This window comes from Euprymna scolopes, chromosome 21 (assembly GCF_053919585.1).
Source record: "Euprymna scolopes isolate OS-2025 chromosome 21, ASM5391958v1, whole genome shotgun sequence".
Classification (NCBI taxonomy): Eukaryota; Metazoa; Mollusca; class Cephalopoda; order Sepiida; family Sepiolidae; genus Euprymna; species Euprymna scolopes.
Genome location: NC_136502.1, coordinates 28224632 through 28242353, shown reverse-complemented (window position 1 = coordinate 28242353; position 17722 = coordinate 28224632). Strand labels below are relative to the sequence as shown.

The 17722-nt window shown below is 31.9% G+C and overlaps 1 protein-coding gene across 4 annotated transcripts in view; it reads right to left on the bottom strand.

Moving 5' to 3' along the window:
- LOC145242063 (protocadherin alpha-6-like) overlaps positions 1-17722 on the bottom strand; it is a 133695-nt gene that overhangs the window by 58215 nt on the left and 57758 nt on the right. For 2 of the 4 annotated variants that reach the window (XM_080104960.1, XM_080104959.1), the window contains exon 2: positions 7860-7917. The exons of the other annotated variants lie outside the window; for them this stretch is intronic. The gene's annotated coding sequence lies outside the window, so the exon portion shown is untranslated. The remainder of the gene's footprint in view (positions 1-7859; positions 7918-17722) is intronic. 4 annotated transcript variants of the gene reach the window in all.

Below are 17722 nucleotides of genomic sequence, written 5' to 3'. Positions count from 1 at the left end.
ATATATATATATATATATCTGATGAATATGTTACTTTGAACAAACAGGCTTCGAACTTGGCACAATTAGGTTTTCAGTTTTTAAATTCTGCCATGCGGATTGGGGGAAAAAGGAAGAAAAAAGACTCTTTATTGATAAGGATGTATAGCATCGAAATATGTATGATATAAACAAATAGATTTGCGTATTTTAAAAAAATGTGTATAGCCTTCCTAACGTATCCATTTATATACGTAATTCTTATTTTCAATTTTTAATTAATAGGCAACACTTCGAGTGCAGGTAAAAAAATGTCATTATTTCATTTTGCATGGCTAGCGTGATATCTTTGCTGATGACTGTTTCTATAATTTTTATATTTTTACAAATCTAACCGTTACCAAGACCCACGGAATGACACACTCTCGGTCGTAGAATTCCACCATACGGACAAGTAAAAGAAAGAAAAAAAAACAGACACCTCATTTATAAGGATGTATAGCATCGAAATATATCTGATATAAAAAAATAAATTTCACCCAGTATGCTTTGAATAGATCCGTTATATCCACCATTTGAAAAGGGGAATTTTTCCCCGAAATATAATGGATATGTCACAGACCACTTAAGTAAGACATTTGTACTTCATACAATTGAATAAATATATGTGTATATAGACATATATGTATATACTTATTGATTTGTAAATTGTCACTTGTTTTTGTCTTTCCTCATCTACACTGACTATATCTCATTCCTCGCATTGTGATAGCCTTCTAAATATCATCTACATACAAATAAATTTATTTATTAAAAAAAAGTGTTGTTTTTAGCCTTCCACACGTATCCATTTATATGCGTAATTCTTATATATATATACATATATATACATATAGGTTAGTCTGATTTTCGAAATTAAATCTCTATGGCAGTGTATCCAACAAATCGATATTTTATTGTGCCAATTTCTCATCATTTTCTTCGCCACTAAGTAATGAGTTACAGTTTATTTCTTTAAAAAAAATCTTATTTCAGTTAAGAATGCTGTTACAATTGAGACTTTTTTTCACTGAATAATAATCATAAATAAAAACGAAATCCGCATTGCTCCGTTTTTCTTAGAGTTCACATGAGCCATTCCATTTGCTCAGATTAAATATTTATTCCTTTTTTGATATTTCCAGCAATATAATTTCATACAATAATTTGATTTAGAAAAAAAAAAAACATTTTTGCTGTCTTTTTTATATAAAAAATACTTATTCTCGCCGAGAAGATGGTTAAAATAGAGAGCTTTTCGATGATGATCGAAAACGGTTTAAAGTATTTAGACTGATGCCTTTGTTTCACAAACAAATCATGTTACAATTATTTGCTTTTGACCCCCCCCCAAAAAAAATATCAACCGTTAATAACTCATCTTCAGCAACTTTACCGTAAGCAAAGATAATGAGTGTTTGATTTTATTAAATTAATAATTAAATAAGAATTAAATACACTGCAGTACTTCAACTTAAAATTCAAATATGTATTAAGAATCTATTAAAATACGTTTGGGAAAATAAACAAGGTTAACTTAGAGAACACCTTACACTGGGACACAAAGATGGCGTATTTTTAATGTGCATTTGCATATATTACTACGACTACTACTATAATACAAACTATATATAAATACTACTACTGCCACTTTTCAGCAGATAATAATAATAAGAAGAAGAATAAGAATATGAAGAAGAAGAAGAAGAAGAAGAAGAAGAAGAAGAGTTTATATCAAGGACAGAAACAGGGATTCCTCGACAAGTATATTGTATGTGATGGATTTGTTTATATTTGTTTAAGTATATGTTTAAATGCGTGCATCGTCGTCGGTGTCGGGATCGTCGAGGATACTTGGAGTTTGTATCGGTCTTTGGTTGAAAGAGCTCGATGTCTTGGTCGACAATCTTTCTAGATCTTGTGTCCCAATAAAAATACTGGTTGGTTGCAACCATAAACACAACCCTCGAGGTAAGAAAATACCGGTTTGACATCTAGCAGGGCTAATCAAGTTCCAGGGGCAAATGAAGTGCTTTTTAGTCTTGATTGGCAGTCATCTAGAGATGATGTCCCGATCAAAATACCGAGGAAGGACCCTCCACAAATACATCTCATTCATATTATGAATACAGATATAAATTAATTGAATCTGGGAAGGACTGCACCTACACGTCCGCGTCAGAAGTTCAAACGGGCAGCACTTCTGTCACTGGAGTATCGAGTTTGCCCAAATCAAAGAAAGTCAATTATGACACTGGTAAGAAATCGGTAAAGAGATCTGTTGGTGGGGAAAAGAAAGTGGAACAAAGAAGAGCATAAATTTACAGTGGAATGTAAACTGAGATGTGCATTGGATTTTTATAATACCACTGCATTTAACTACAGTTAATAATAGTGAGATTTCCAGTGCGGAAATAACAGATGATGAATTAAATTTGCCGAAAAGATTGAAAGAATTAATACGAACTAGTAAAAAAGGAAATATTTTTAATTGCAAGAATGTTGACCAGACAAAGTTAAGGAATGCGACAAATAAAGTGAACAGGGTAATGATTAAGGTGTCATTGGAGAGCATAACAGATGTCAGAGACATTTTGCAGGAAGGAGCTGTATTGGTTGGTGAGATGGTAGAGACGAAAGAACCAAAAATGAAACAGAAAAAAAGCACCACATTGGAGAAGGAGAATAGAAGGTGACCTGAAAAGAATAAGGAAAGATCTAGGTCGAATTCAGGTATGGTTCAAAGGAGAGTGGAAAAATGTAAGCAAGGAGAAAAAGAAGAACTGGATAAACGATACAAACTGAAAGCCAAAGGGTTTAATACCACTATGGAAGGGATAAAGCAGCAGATTATGATCACATGATAAGCGAATGCAGTAAACTAGCCCCAAAAAGAATACAAGAACAGACACAATAAAGTGTAAAGGCAGTACACTAGGAATTATGCAAGCAACTGCATCTTGAACATCCAGATAAATGGTACAAGCACAAATCAGCAGCAACAGTTGAAAACAAAAATCACAAAATCCTATGTGACATGAAGGTACAAACAGATAAACCCATTAAAAAAAAAACAAAAAACAAAAAAAAAACAGATGTCATAATAGTTAAAAAGAAGGAAAAGTCCTGCCGGATCATAGATTTCGCAGATCTAGCAAACTACAGGGTGAATATCAAAGAGATGGAGAAGTGGAGCAAATACACGGAACTGGCCAGAGAGCTGAAAAGGGGGTAGGAAATGAAGAAAGTCAAGATAACATCAATAATAGTAGGAACGTCAGAAACAATCCTGAAAATCTTTGAAAAAATGAATAGGAGAGATTGGAATCAGAGGGGTGCTGAAAAGATACAACAGATAACAACAAGGAAAACGGTTGAAATATTATGCAAAACGTTTGAATATAGAAACTAATACACGTGAGCTACAAACGCTAACTGGACATATAGAAACTACAACAGAAGTAAAACTGTAAAAAAAAAACGTAAAAAAACATGGAATGAAGAAAAGTCAAACCATATAATTGTAAGTTACCCCCATTCCCAAAATATGTGTCGGCATCAACTAGCATCACACCAAATAGTCATGAAGGGTCAAGGAGGATGGAAAAACTGAAGAGAGAAAGCATTGACTGGACCTCCACCGAATGAGCGCGAAGAGGACTTGGGGAGGCTTAATGCCACCCACATTCCAGTGAAAGTTAATGGCTGTTGCCAGCAAGAAATCAATGGTAAATGGCTGTTGAGATAATGCAAATTAATTTGAAAAAGTTATTAAAAGAGGTGAAGAGTACTAGAAATCTGAGAAGACTTGTCACCCAGACTCCAAGGAGAATCACAGGTTGTTCTTGAGGAGAAATCTTTGATGATGGCTCATGTGAAAGCTCCTTAGTAAATAATAAGCTACAAATGCTAAACAGCCAGATGAAAACTTAAGCAGAAGTAAAACAAAAATATAGAGGAACACCACACGGAATCCAATCATTTGCAAACGTTATCGAAAGATGTGGAGAGTACTGGAAATCTGAATAGATTTGTTATCATCCAGACTCCATGGAACACAATCAGTTGTTGGCAGTGAGTAATTTCTAATAATGACCTGTGTGAAACCTTCTAGTGATTACAAATAATAATAAAAATTTTGAGGAAAGTCCTCGAATGCGGAAATCAACACATATAGACTACTAACACTAACCAGATACATGGAAGTTGCGATGAAAATAGGAAAAAAAACCAGAAAGATGCCGGCCACATAAAATCAAGAGAACTGAGATACGATTTTTTTTTAAAGTTAAGACTCCCCCTACACACACACACACACACACACACACACACACACACACACACACACACACACACACACACACAAATATGATGGTGACAGCCTCGTGTAGTTCCACACCAAATAGTTACGGAGGATCGAAAAACCAAGGTGGGAGAACATTAACTAGGCTTCCACTGAAACAGAGAGTGTATAACGAGTTATGTTTGATTTATTCTTGAGGGGTACTAATGAGGATTAATCTCAACATTTAGTTGATACAGAATCCAGAAACCAATATACAGAAACAACAATGACTATACAAAAACAGGAACCAATATATAGAAATAATAAATACGAAATGTGCACAAATTAAAATATATTTAAACGTATTTTACAACCGGGCAACGCAGGGCAGCCTGCTAGTAAAATACGCTAAAATATTATATTTTAATTCATGTAGATTTTGTATTCATCATTACATAGACAATCCTTTATTGATTATTGTACCCAATACATAGTAGTGATTCCTGTGTTTCTGTAGTATGAAAGGTATCGATATCGATGGAAGAGAAAACTATATATATATATATATATATATATATATATATATATATATATATATATATATATATATATAATATTTCAATGCCAACTGAAATATTATATACACACAGGCATGACAGAAAAGAATAGACACCGTTAGAAACAGTTTATTTCAATAAAAATAATTTATAGAACAAAATCAAAAATAAATGGTCACAAATTTTATAACTAATATTTGGTTAAAATTGCCTTTGCTGTTTTTAATGCTAGGACCCTTCTAGGTATGGCATTGATCAGTTCACGATTATCATCTTGAGGAATTTCTTGTCATGTCTGATACAATAATGCTAAAAGTTCAGGCTTAGACGATAGCTTCCTTTTCTTTTTGTGAAGGTTCCGGTCTAATATGTGCGAAAGGTTTTTATTTGGGTTCATATCCAGAAACTGACTTAGCCATAAAAGTTTATTAATCCATTTTGGTTCAACCAATGTTGTGTCGCCTTAGCAGAGTGATACGGAGCCCCATCTTCCATAAATAGAGTGTTAATTTGGTTCATTTTACCATTTAAGAATATTGGTAGGATATATTTCCGTTTAGGAAAATATCTGTACAATTTAACATGTGTGTTTTTACGGTAATGAGAGAAAAATACAACTATGTAGTTAAATATTTCCATCCATAGCCCTTGAGCCCCTGGAGAGGGATAGGCCATCTACAACTTTGTAGATGCTTTTGTAGTGAGGAGTTCTTTTTACAGGCTGAGGGTACTGGCCTCACGCCCAACATTCCCAGGAGGTACATACAGCGCCTAGCCTTCCCAAATGGTCACCCATCTGGTACTGGCCAGGCTCAACGTTGCTTAACTTCGGTGATCTGGCGAGAACCAGTGTGTCAACGTGATTGTGTTGTACAGTTAAATATTTAGAGACTTATAAAGAATTGGAATCAGAAATTTAGTAACGGAACTGGTAATTGTATCGGAATCGGGAAAAATATTGGAATCGTCCCATCACTAATATATATATATATATATATATATATATATATTTAAATAAGGGAGTAGTCACCAACAATGTGTATTTTTTAACATTATTTTATTATTCCGTGTCTTGGTTTTTCATTGAGAAGTATGTTTGGATCATTGTAATAATGTTTTTAAGTCATTGAAATCGTTTTTACGCGCGTTTCAGACGTTCTGTGAAGCGTCCTCGTTAGAAATAAGACATGGAATAATAAAATAATGTTAAAAAATACACATTGTTGGTGACTACTCCCTTATTTAAATATACATCTTTCTTTCGTTGGAATTTCTTAATCCATTTTATTTAAATATATATATATATATATATATATATATATATATATATATACACACACACAAATACACTAATGAGAAGCAATGTACGCAGAAACATATGGAAGTCTTCTGTAATATCACAATATCAGATAATAATTAGTAGTTCATAATGATACTAAAATTTTAATATCACTAAACTCTCTTGTGGTGTCATAACAGACCTCATCTCTTTCAACTATTGCCCTAACTTATTCAAATCTTTTAATTCTTTTCACAATCTCTTTAATCATTCGGCCTTTCTTCCACCATCTAATCCAACAATTTTATGTACATATGAATCGTGTTCACGATGACAAGCAAAATGACAATATCTTAAGAATCTTTGTAGAATACTAACAATATATATATATATATATATATATATATATATATATATATATATATATATATATATATATATATATATATATATATGTTTAGAGGTACAGAATTTAAATAAAGTTTTAAATATAATGGGCGGAAGTCTCTCAAGAGCTCTTTCAGCTATCATCTCATCAGAAGAAAATCGATAGCGTAAAAATAATAATACTATGTCGAAAGTAAAGAGTTCTGATGGGGAACTATTGAATGTGCCAAAAATTACTGGGACACTAAAATAAAGTTTATTAACGTTCAAAAAACGATTAAAATAATGGCACAACGAGGGGGGAAAAAAACTGCAGAAAAGATTCAGAGTTCATATATATATTAGAAGATGTACCCGGTGCGGCATGGTATTAAACGTAACGTTAGATTCCTTAAAAAAAAAAGTGAAGTGAAAGTAAAAACAAAAAAACGGAAGTAAACTGAGACATGTGCATAAGAGTATTGGTTTTTTTTTTTTTTTTTTTTTCTAAACAGTTCACTTCTTGTAAGTAAAAAAGTACTAGTGCTAAGATCGAAACCAAAAACTAAAGACATTGAGTCAAGTACGACAACGATTAGGTCAACTTGACACGATCTTTACAAAATGTTTTCAAACCTACTTATTCTTAACATAAGGAACCTGTATGTGAACAATTCACGCATGCGCATTCGTGAAACAGTTGACAAACAGATAAAAATCTAATGACCTGCCCCTTACGTGTCAATCTTTCTATTTTGACCCTTTAGCACCCCTTTTTTCCGGATGGAAATTGATTACATTTTTTTCTGCATGGCTGAATATTCTATATAGCAAATTTCAAGTCTGTAGATCCATAAGTCGTCGAGTATATAGGTTGAGAAGTGTCCCTACACACATTCTCATATATATATATATATATATATATATATATATATATATATATATATATATATATATATATATATATATATAAGTAAAAAAAACTTTCACAAGAAACACTCGTCTAGCTGAAAACACTATCAATAATTACCCCCACTCTTTATCTGTGCCTAAACCTAAACGTAGATTCCATGAACAAAGCTTCTTTCTTAGAACTGCACGCCTGTGGAATTGTCTTCCGTTTTCCTGCTTTCCGGCTGACTACAATATCGTTGTGTTCAAGTCTAACGTAAATAAGTTCTTGATGAGCCGTTCCATATAAGTTTTCAAATTTACCGAATTTTCATTACTAATGATTACTATATTGTCCAATTTCTACTGTACACTCTTTAACCCTTATACTTGAGTGGCCTCTTGGTCTTGATAATGTGGTGATGCCTGTGCAAAAAAAAACAAAAAAAAAAAAACAACTTACTTTTAGGCCACTCTTGTATATATCTGAAGTGGAAGTTGAACCCACTGCGCTAATTGTTCTGAAATTTTGAAGAAAAAAAAAAAAAAGAAATAAATTATAAGCATTAAAAGAAGTTACATATATAAGTTTAGATCATAAAACGAATAAAATAATAAGATAGAAATTAAAATATAGGTAAGGAAAATATATTTATCTATTATAAAATTAAGAAAACTTTTTTCATCAAAATCACTTAAAAATTGTAAGGCTGCTGTAGAAAAAATCGTTAGGAATAATAAATTGTCTTATGTTTATGAATTTTTGAGATGAGGATTGATAATTCGTATTATTTGAATTATTCGGACTATTGTTCTCGCCTTAAGTGTTATTGAATCTGTACGGACCTGTGGCATAGTGGATAAAGTGTTTGATAAAAATCCAGTTCTAAATTACACTCTTCTGAAGGCTCAATCCTTAGTGCTACCGACACTAAAAACACAATTACGAATTTCTTAGGGTATTTACTCAGTCATGTCTGAAGGAATTAAATAAAGAATTCTGTTTGAAATTCAGTGCAGATTTCGCAAGTTTGACAAGATCCATCTGAAGAAGGTCGGAGATTACATCGACTGAAACGTTGTGCGAATAACACATAGGATGAGAACAGCAGTTGAAATAATCCAAATAATACGAAATCAAATCTTAAAAGTTAAATCAAATTTATTAAATAACTTATGTTCTATCTAGCTTTAATTTTTTTGTTTGTGTGTATTGATATTCATATTAAAAACCCTCCTTTCTATTTATTTAAAAAGAAAATACAACTTATTTATATATAGGTCGTGGAATTGCGTTCACTAGCAAAATATCTAGCTAATTTGCATATTCTTATAAACATTCATTTTAATTAATTCCCTATTAGTTTTTTCGGTTTTCTTATGGAATGATCATCTTTAGTTAACTATTACGTGTAATTATATTCATGCAGATATGATAATATCTGCGTAAAAAGGTTATAGTAAATACAAAACTCTTTCCATATACATTTATGTATACGTATATATTTTTGTTTAAAAATTTTGCCTACCAAACTCCTTTGTCAGTTTTTGGTCTACAGACATGAAACTTCATATATAAGGTATTTGGACCCATGCTAAACTTTATATTTGGGCTTTAGCTCCGGAAAATCTGTACAAAAGTGTAAAAAAAAAAAAAATGAGATTTGCCTGGTGAACGTTGAACGCTGGCATTACGAATATGCATGCATAACGTAATAGCTGTTGGTTCATGTTTTTATTTATAGCCTTGCAGCAAACATGCCTTCATAGCTCAGTCATTAACGGCAGAGGAAAAAATAAATCGTAAGCTAAACGTTTTGGTTTTGATGCTCAGTGGTGGCGCACAAGTCATTTTTTTTAAAACTTTTTAAATCATTACTATGTATTGGGTCCGATATAATATAATAATAAATACGAGATCTGCATTAATCAAAATATCATATTTAAGCGTATTTTATAACCGGGTAGTGCTGGGCGCCCTGCTAGGTTCAAATACATTTTAATACATTTTAATACATTTTAATACATTTTATAGCATTCTACTGATGGTTGCTATTTGAAAATAAGCTGCATTAGAATTGCTATATACATTTCCGTTTGACAAGACAAATAGTTTTGTAAAACCTTTCTTTTTCTGTTCTTGACATTTGCATATCTTTTTATTTACGTTCATATTAAAACGCCTTTTACCTACTGATATTCAACTTGACCATAGTTGTTTCTGCTAAAAAAAATAAGACATAAGATATCTAATATTTATGGATTTCACTTTTCTGAACAGATTTTTTTAACTATTAACAATTCGTTAATATAAATACATTGCGCTCTCATTCGTGAAATAAACCGTCAAAATCACATGGAATGAGTCTGTTTGAAAATGGTATCTCCTCTAATCTCATCTCGTTTAACACCAAAACACACACGATGTCACACTTCTAACTAAGTCTCATGTATGATATGAAAAGAAACTGGAATCTTAGGGAGATATCAATCATACCAGTTATTATAGGTGCCACAGGGCTTATGAAGAAGAACCTGAAGTCCTACTTTACTAATATTCCGGGTGAACCAAGTGCAAAAGAGATCCAGACAATTGCACTTAAGTGAAGATACTAAAAAGAGCTCTCGGTTGGTTTCAATAAAAGCAGGGCAATGTTGGCAACTGGTTTGACTGCCCCATACCCAGCCTTACAATTTTCAAACGACAGTCGAAGCTTGCTATTCGGTTGCTGCTATGCGGGCAGTGGATTAACAATGTTTTGACATTGTTCAAATACCTAAGCTCAGTTTGTTTACACAAAGATCATATATATATATGTGTGTGTGTATATGTGTATAAAAGGTGGCTTCATTGCTGAATTTGAATCTCATGGAATTATTACCCCTACACTGATGATTGTGTAAGCACGAAACACTAGCGTCTGTAGGTATAAAGAATAATTATTATTTAATTATAATTATCAAGCCCCTTTAAGAATAATTAAGAATGGGCGCTGCCTGCAGAATAATAACTAAAACGCTTTTATGCAATGTTCATGACTTCGAGTCGTTTGAGCACTTTAGATTGTCTAATGAACTCCCCGGAATTCGGCGTTTAATAGTTCTTAATTCCCTCCATTCCCATGGCAATTGTTTGGTAGCCCTGAGGTAAAGGCTTAGCAAATTGAGTTAAGGTTGGCTTCGTAGCTGTGTTCAAATCTCTTGAGCGGCAGGAACTGTCACTTCCTACATTGATGATTGCATAAACATGAAACACTAGTTTCTGTATAAAAGAATAATTAATATTTAAGTTTAATTTAAAATTAACTGGTAGGTGATGCTTTTTTCGCTTCCCTGCAACCTCTTTCCCACAGAAGGCACGTTGCGAGACTGTCTCTGCTCTATAGTTATTCTCATAGCAAATGCTCATTTGAGCTCCACTCTAACGTCTCCCCTTGTCAATCTTTCGCAAAAATCACTCGACTAGCTACAACCATTATCAACAATTTTCCCCACTTTCTATCTGTGTCTAATTCTAAATGCAGATTCCATGAACAAAGCTTCTTTCCTTCAAGTCCAATGTAAATAAGTTCGTATTGACCCATTCCCTTAAATAATCCAAATTCTACTCAATTTACACCATTAATGATTGCTAAAACTACCACCTTACATTCATTAACCTTTATCCTCGCGTGGCCTTCGAGTCTTGATAAGTGATGACTACATTGTAAAAAAATAAAGAAAAAACTTATATATATATTAGCGATGGGACGATTCCAATATTTTTCCTGATTCGGATACAATTACCGGTTCTGTACTAAATTCCAGATTCCAATACAATTCCCGATTCTGATTCCGATTCTTTATAAATCTCCAAATATTTAACTATATAGTTGTATTTTTTCTCTGATTACCGTAAAAACACACATGTTAAATGTGCAGATATTTTCCTAAATGTAAAAAATATACGTGTCGGGGGAGGGGGGATGATCTATTAATTTTAGCTTCACTGGTATTTTAAAATCAATAAATATTTATTATTTCATCATTATTATAAGCAATGGAAGATTTTGCTTTAAACAAAATCAAATAAAAAAAGACAATTAAAAGAATCGTTTTGGCATCGGCAGTACACATTTTTCCGATTCTGATTTCGATACCCTCAAATATTCCGATTTTTCTGATTGCCATTCCGATTAATCGTCCCAACACTAATATATATATATATATATATATATATATATATTTATTTAAAATTGTTACCGTCGGTTTCAAGTCTAATATAAGGGCGACCAGTTAATGGTAAGTAATGTTAGGCTCTCGTCAGCCTATTCTTTTCTGTTTCCAGAAAAACAGAAAACAATATGGCTGACGAGAGCCTAACATTATATACCATTAACTGGTTCCCCTTATGTTAGACTTGAAACCGACGGTAACAATGTTTTTCTGACCTTCTGAACAATTTTAAATAAATAAATAAATAAATAAATAAATAAATAAATATATATATATATATATATATATATATATATATATATATATGCTTTGTTTAATTTGTCTGTTTTATGACATATCAACCCTTTTTGTTATGACTGCTGAAATACAAGAAGAAGCTTGAATTATTTCTTTAATCTTTAAGTAACTTACTATTGAAACAATATATTGAAACAATAAACAGATTGTTTTATGGCATATCAACCCATTTGGTGTTATTTAATAATGAAATTGTATTTAAATTGATATTTTATTTAAAGCCGGTTAGGGGTGCAGTATCATACCTTTCCTAATAGTATTAATGAATAATTGACGACGATAGATCGGATAAAATTTGAGCACTGTATAGCCAATTCTATAAGTCATGAAAGTGTATCCAATTATGCACACCTACGCCTTTATTTCTTTAAAGTAGAACTATGAAAGATGGCAGAAGAAGAAGAAAAAAAAAGAAAAACAAAGGAGTTTAACTCTGCCATTATACTTAATGTAAAACTCCAAAGAAACAATGCAGAATGAGAAAAAATACATAAACAAGGGAAGACAATCCATCCTCCAAAGAAAGACAGAAAGCCTAAGAAAAAGATAAAAGAATAACGAAAACAAATAAAAAAGTGCGAAGAAAAATTAAGAAAAAAAAAAGTTGTTTTTCATATTTAATTATATCTTGACACTAGAATGACAAGAAGTCAGTTTATGGATAAATGGTTGCCACGACAACCGATTGGCGGCCAACTAATGGTAACCTTAGCCAGCTGCCATTGTTTATGAGTGACGTTTAAGAATAATCCAGAAAAGGTGAGCAAGCAAATTGTGATAATGAGAGATTTTTATGAGCTTTTCTATGTGTGCACACTTGTTTTATGTCTTTGTCCATGTCCGGTAGCGCTTGATGATGCGCCCGTGTGCGTATATATATATATATATATATATATATATATATATATATATATATATATATATATATATATATATATATGCTCATTACTATGATAATTTTTTGAACACCTACGAACACTAGTGTTTCATCCTTTTGGGAATCATGAGTGCAGGATGACACGATTACTGCCGGTCGGTAGATTCAAACCTGGCCATGAAGTCATCTCTGACTCCATTAGCAAGGAGCAAACCTCATGGCCAACTTTAACCGCGATAAATATTGTTGAAATTTAAACATTTATTTTTAAATGTCGTGACGTCCGTCCATAGTGGTCTAATGATCATGACATCATGATCTGCGCATGTAAGCTTAAGTGACCGACTTTCATTTCAACTTTAAAGTGCTCAACAATAAGAACCGAGTTCTTAAAGCGGCTGACATTATTATTACTATAATAATTTAAAAATACCTACAGACGCTATATATATATCATGAACAAAGTTTATTTCCTAGAATTGCCCGCCTCTGGAACTCTATACTGCGGGGATGCTTTCCAACTGACTACAGCATGGTCGTTTTCAAATTCAATCTAAATAAGTTCATGTTAAGCCGTCCTCTTAAATAATCAAATTTGACCCAATTTCCATGACTACTGATCATTACGCTGTTGTCTCACCGATATTCTTACAGTTATTAACCCTTATCCTCGAGTCGCCTTCATGCCTTAATAAGTGGTGATCCTCCGCCAAATTATTCTTAAAACTTTTGGTATCGGACTCATAATTATTATATTTGTGCATGTATTTATTTACCTTCACAGCAAGAGGCTAGTACAGGATTAGATAAGGTTTGAAAAGCCAGTGTAATCGGTGAAGTGCACTCTGGCCTACAAAATATGGCTGATCAGCCCCGTCAGTATTCCCTGGTTAGGGAACCTCAGACAGTTAGCAATAACTAACCCCTTCTTAGACAGAAATTAAAGCTTGAGAGATTGAATCTTTGTAGGGCTGTATAGGACCACACACAGCTTGACAGCCGCAAAGTCACTGTCAGATTAAAAATCTAGTCCCAATATTGTGAACTTCTATGTTGAACTCAGGAATCTATATTAAATTTCGAACTGAAACCATTATTTAATCCATGGGGACAGATTGTTCTTATTCTATCAGCCATGACCGGGTAGAAGTATTACCTCATTTCTATGTTATGCTTATGATACTTATGTTATAACCACCTGTAGTAAGGATTGAACCCTTAACTCCCAAAAGAATATCGCTTAGAAGCGTATTCATCCTTTACACAATGGATGAAAAAAATTCAGTGTGACTCATGAACCAACCTACATCAGTTATGTTGCAATGTCGTCATCTCTCTGCATGTTACCATGCCTTAATTCAAAGACTATAAAATAGTATGAGATAATTGGTAACGTAATGATAAAACATTTCATTATTGTTTACCCTACGATTTCACACATAGATATGGCGGGGTTCATACCTCTCCAAAATATATGCTACTGCTTTATCACGTTCTCATTGGATCATCAAAGTAAAGCAATGTCGAACCTTGCCAGCAGTTTGATGAGTGACTATTTTGGAATATCGGGAGTCGTACATTTGAAAGTGGCTAAAAATTAATGTTATCGAATATCCGTGGGAAGAGAAAGGCATAATAAATCCATGGAATAAATCGTAGACTAGACACACAAATCTTGCATTTGAATGTGCACGTTCAAACAATGGAAGTGAAGAAAATTCTGATGAAATGTTTTCTTCATAAAGACAGATATGTTCATTCATTCTCTATTGTAGACGTTTATTCTCATCTTCATAATTGTTCTTGTTTTACCACGTCTCAGATAAAGTATTCTCTAGCCTTTCTCAGGTGATTAACAACGATAGAACCGGCATGCTGACTCTTGTAACTTCTACTGCGCAGTGAATAGAGGCGTTGAGTCGCTACGGTTCCAGGTGAGCATCGTCTGAAGATAGCAGTTTCAACCCTACCCAAGCAGGCTAGAAGATTAGTTGGTCAAAACGTGGTTAGACAACAACTATGGAAGGCAGTAATTACTGGGGATAAGTTACAAGACTCACCATTCCTATCCCATCGCAGTTAATCACCTGAAGAAGGCCAGAGGATAAGTTGGCTGAAACATGGTGAAACAACAAACACTACGAAGATGAGGACAACAGTCCAAGAATGAATTCACAAATTATGAAGCCTCATTTCAAAGGATTCTAAAAATAAAAAAAACAAAACAATAATAGTAATAGTGTTAAGTAATCTTTTTATTGTGTTCATTTTTTTTATTGTGTTCATTTTTTTTATTGTGTTCATTTTTTTATTGTGTTCATTTTTTTATTGTGTTCATTTTTTTGTGTTCATATTTTTTTATTGTGTCCATATTTTTTTTATTGTGTTCATTTTTTTTTATTGTGTTCATTTTTTTATTGTGTTCATTTTTTTGTGTTCATATTTTTTTTATTGTGTTCATATTTTTTTATTGTGTTCATATTTTTTTTATTGTGTTCATTTTTTTATTGTGTTCATTTTTTTTATTGTGTTCATTTTTTTATTGTGTTCATATTTTTTTTATTGTGTTCATTTTTTTTATTGTGTTCATATTTTTTTATGGTGTTCATCATTGATTGTATGTCATATGTATGTAGTTAGCTGAAACATGGTGAAACAACAAACACTATGAGGATAAGGATAGCAGTCCGCAATGAATGTCCAAATTATGAAACCTTATCTCAAAAGATTAAAATAATAATAATAATAATAATAATAATAATAATAATAATAATAATAATAATAATAATAATAATAATAATAAAGACGGATATATTGAAAATGTTATCATAAATGACTATGAAAGACCTTGTTTTTAAAAAAAGAAAAAAAAAAGCTTGTTGAAAATAAAAGATTGGTTCTAATCGCTAATAAAAAAAAACATGAAAAAAATATGCAGAGATAGATATTCTATTTGCAGCTCAAACGTACAATTTCACATGGAGCTGGCAGAAGAAATATTATTAAAAAAAAACATTTGTAAATAACGTTGCACCAAGTTGAGAATTTTTTTTTATATATAATGGTTTCATATTCGTTCATTATCAAATAATGTATTTTCTGATAAAGAAACGAGGACCGTTCGAAATATTAAAATTAAAAATTATAACATATAATATACATGATTTTATGCTTTTCATAAAACTATCTATCATATGTGAAGACATTCAGTATTTTTATCTAAGGAAAACACACAAACACATTATACATGTGTGTGTGTGTGTGTATGTGTGTGTGTGTGTGTGTGTGTGTGTGTGTGTGTGTGTGTGTGTGTGTGTGTGTGTTGAGGCGATTAATCGGAACCAGAAAAATCGGAATTTTATGGGATATCGGAATCGGTATAGGAAAAATTTGTTCCTATTTTCAAATGCCAAAAACGATTCTTTTGTCTTTTTTTATTTGATTTTGTTTAAAGCAAAATCTTCCACTGCTGGTAGCAAATATAAAATAATAAATATTTATTGATTTTTAAACTACCAGTAAAACTAAAATCTATAGATCATGCCCCACACAAGTCTATTTTTACGGTTGAGAAAATATCTGCATACCTGTGTTTTTTACGGTAATAGGGAATAAATAACGACTCTATCATTAAATACCTAGGGATTTATAAAGAATCAGAATCGGAATCGTTAATTGTATCGGAATCGGGAATTTAAGACAGAATCAGAAAAAATATTAGAGTTGTCCCATCACTAATATATATATATATATATATAGTTATATATATATATATATATAGTATAATCAGTAAATTAAAAAAAATGACAAGAAATTTATTATTCAACAAGGAATATATAATTTTAAAGTTTTTTCCTTAATCCATGGATTTTCAAAAAATTGTTCATCTCATCAGAGGAAATGTTTTAGCAAAATAAAGCTTATAAGTTGTCATAGATTTTGCTATTTATATATTGGAAAAACTGAAAGCTTGGCATCGATACTATCAGTTTCAAACCTGATAATAGGAAACCGTTTTAGTTCCCAATACCAAGCTCTCTTCAGCCGATTTATTTCATTTCCCTCGGCTGAAGAGAGCTTGATATTGGGAACTCAAACGATTTTCTAATATCCGATTTGAAACCGACGGTACAGATGTCTTATCTTATCTAAACTTCTGAAAATAAAAATATAAACATAAATATTACGTTTTTATTTTGAAATTATTTTCCTTATAATAAAGTGCTCTGCTGGAATTATTTTTTCCCAAAATATAACTAAGTTATATATATATATATATATATATATATATATATATATATATATATGGGTGCGTTAATATTTCAGCGTCCCAATTGTTCTTTTGTTTTTTGTTTATTTTAAACCCCCACTCTTCCCATGTTAAATAATAACTTCGAAATAATAACGTTAATATTTCAGTGTGCAGGTCATGCACACATGTGCAACCGGATGTCGTAAACCGGAAAGTGGGTTACATACATCGTTACAAGTTTTATAATTATATAGATATATTTCTCTTTCCATAATTATATATATATATGTGTGTGTGTGTGTGTGTGTGTGTGTGCTTTGTTCTCTCTCTATATATATATGCATATATTTCTATTTCTATAATTATATATATATATGTGTGTGTGTGTGTGTGTGTGCGCGCGCGCGTGTGTATGTGTGTGTGTGTGCTTAGCTCTCTCTCTCTCTCTCTCTCTCTCTCTCTCTCTCTCTATATATATATATATATATATATATATATATATATATATATATATATATATATATATATATATATATACCTCAATAAATATCTCTCTTTCTCTAATTATTACACACCCACCAGCAGAATAAGTTGTTGTTTAGACATGCATTCACAGAATAATTAATGTCATCTGATCAAACACTTTAGTTGATGGCAGTGATTGATGAAGTTCAATAAAGTCGTT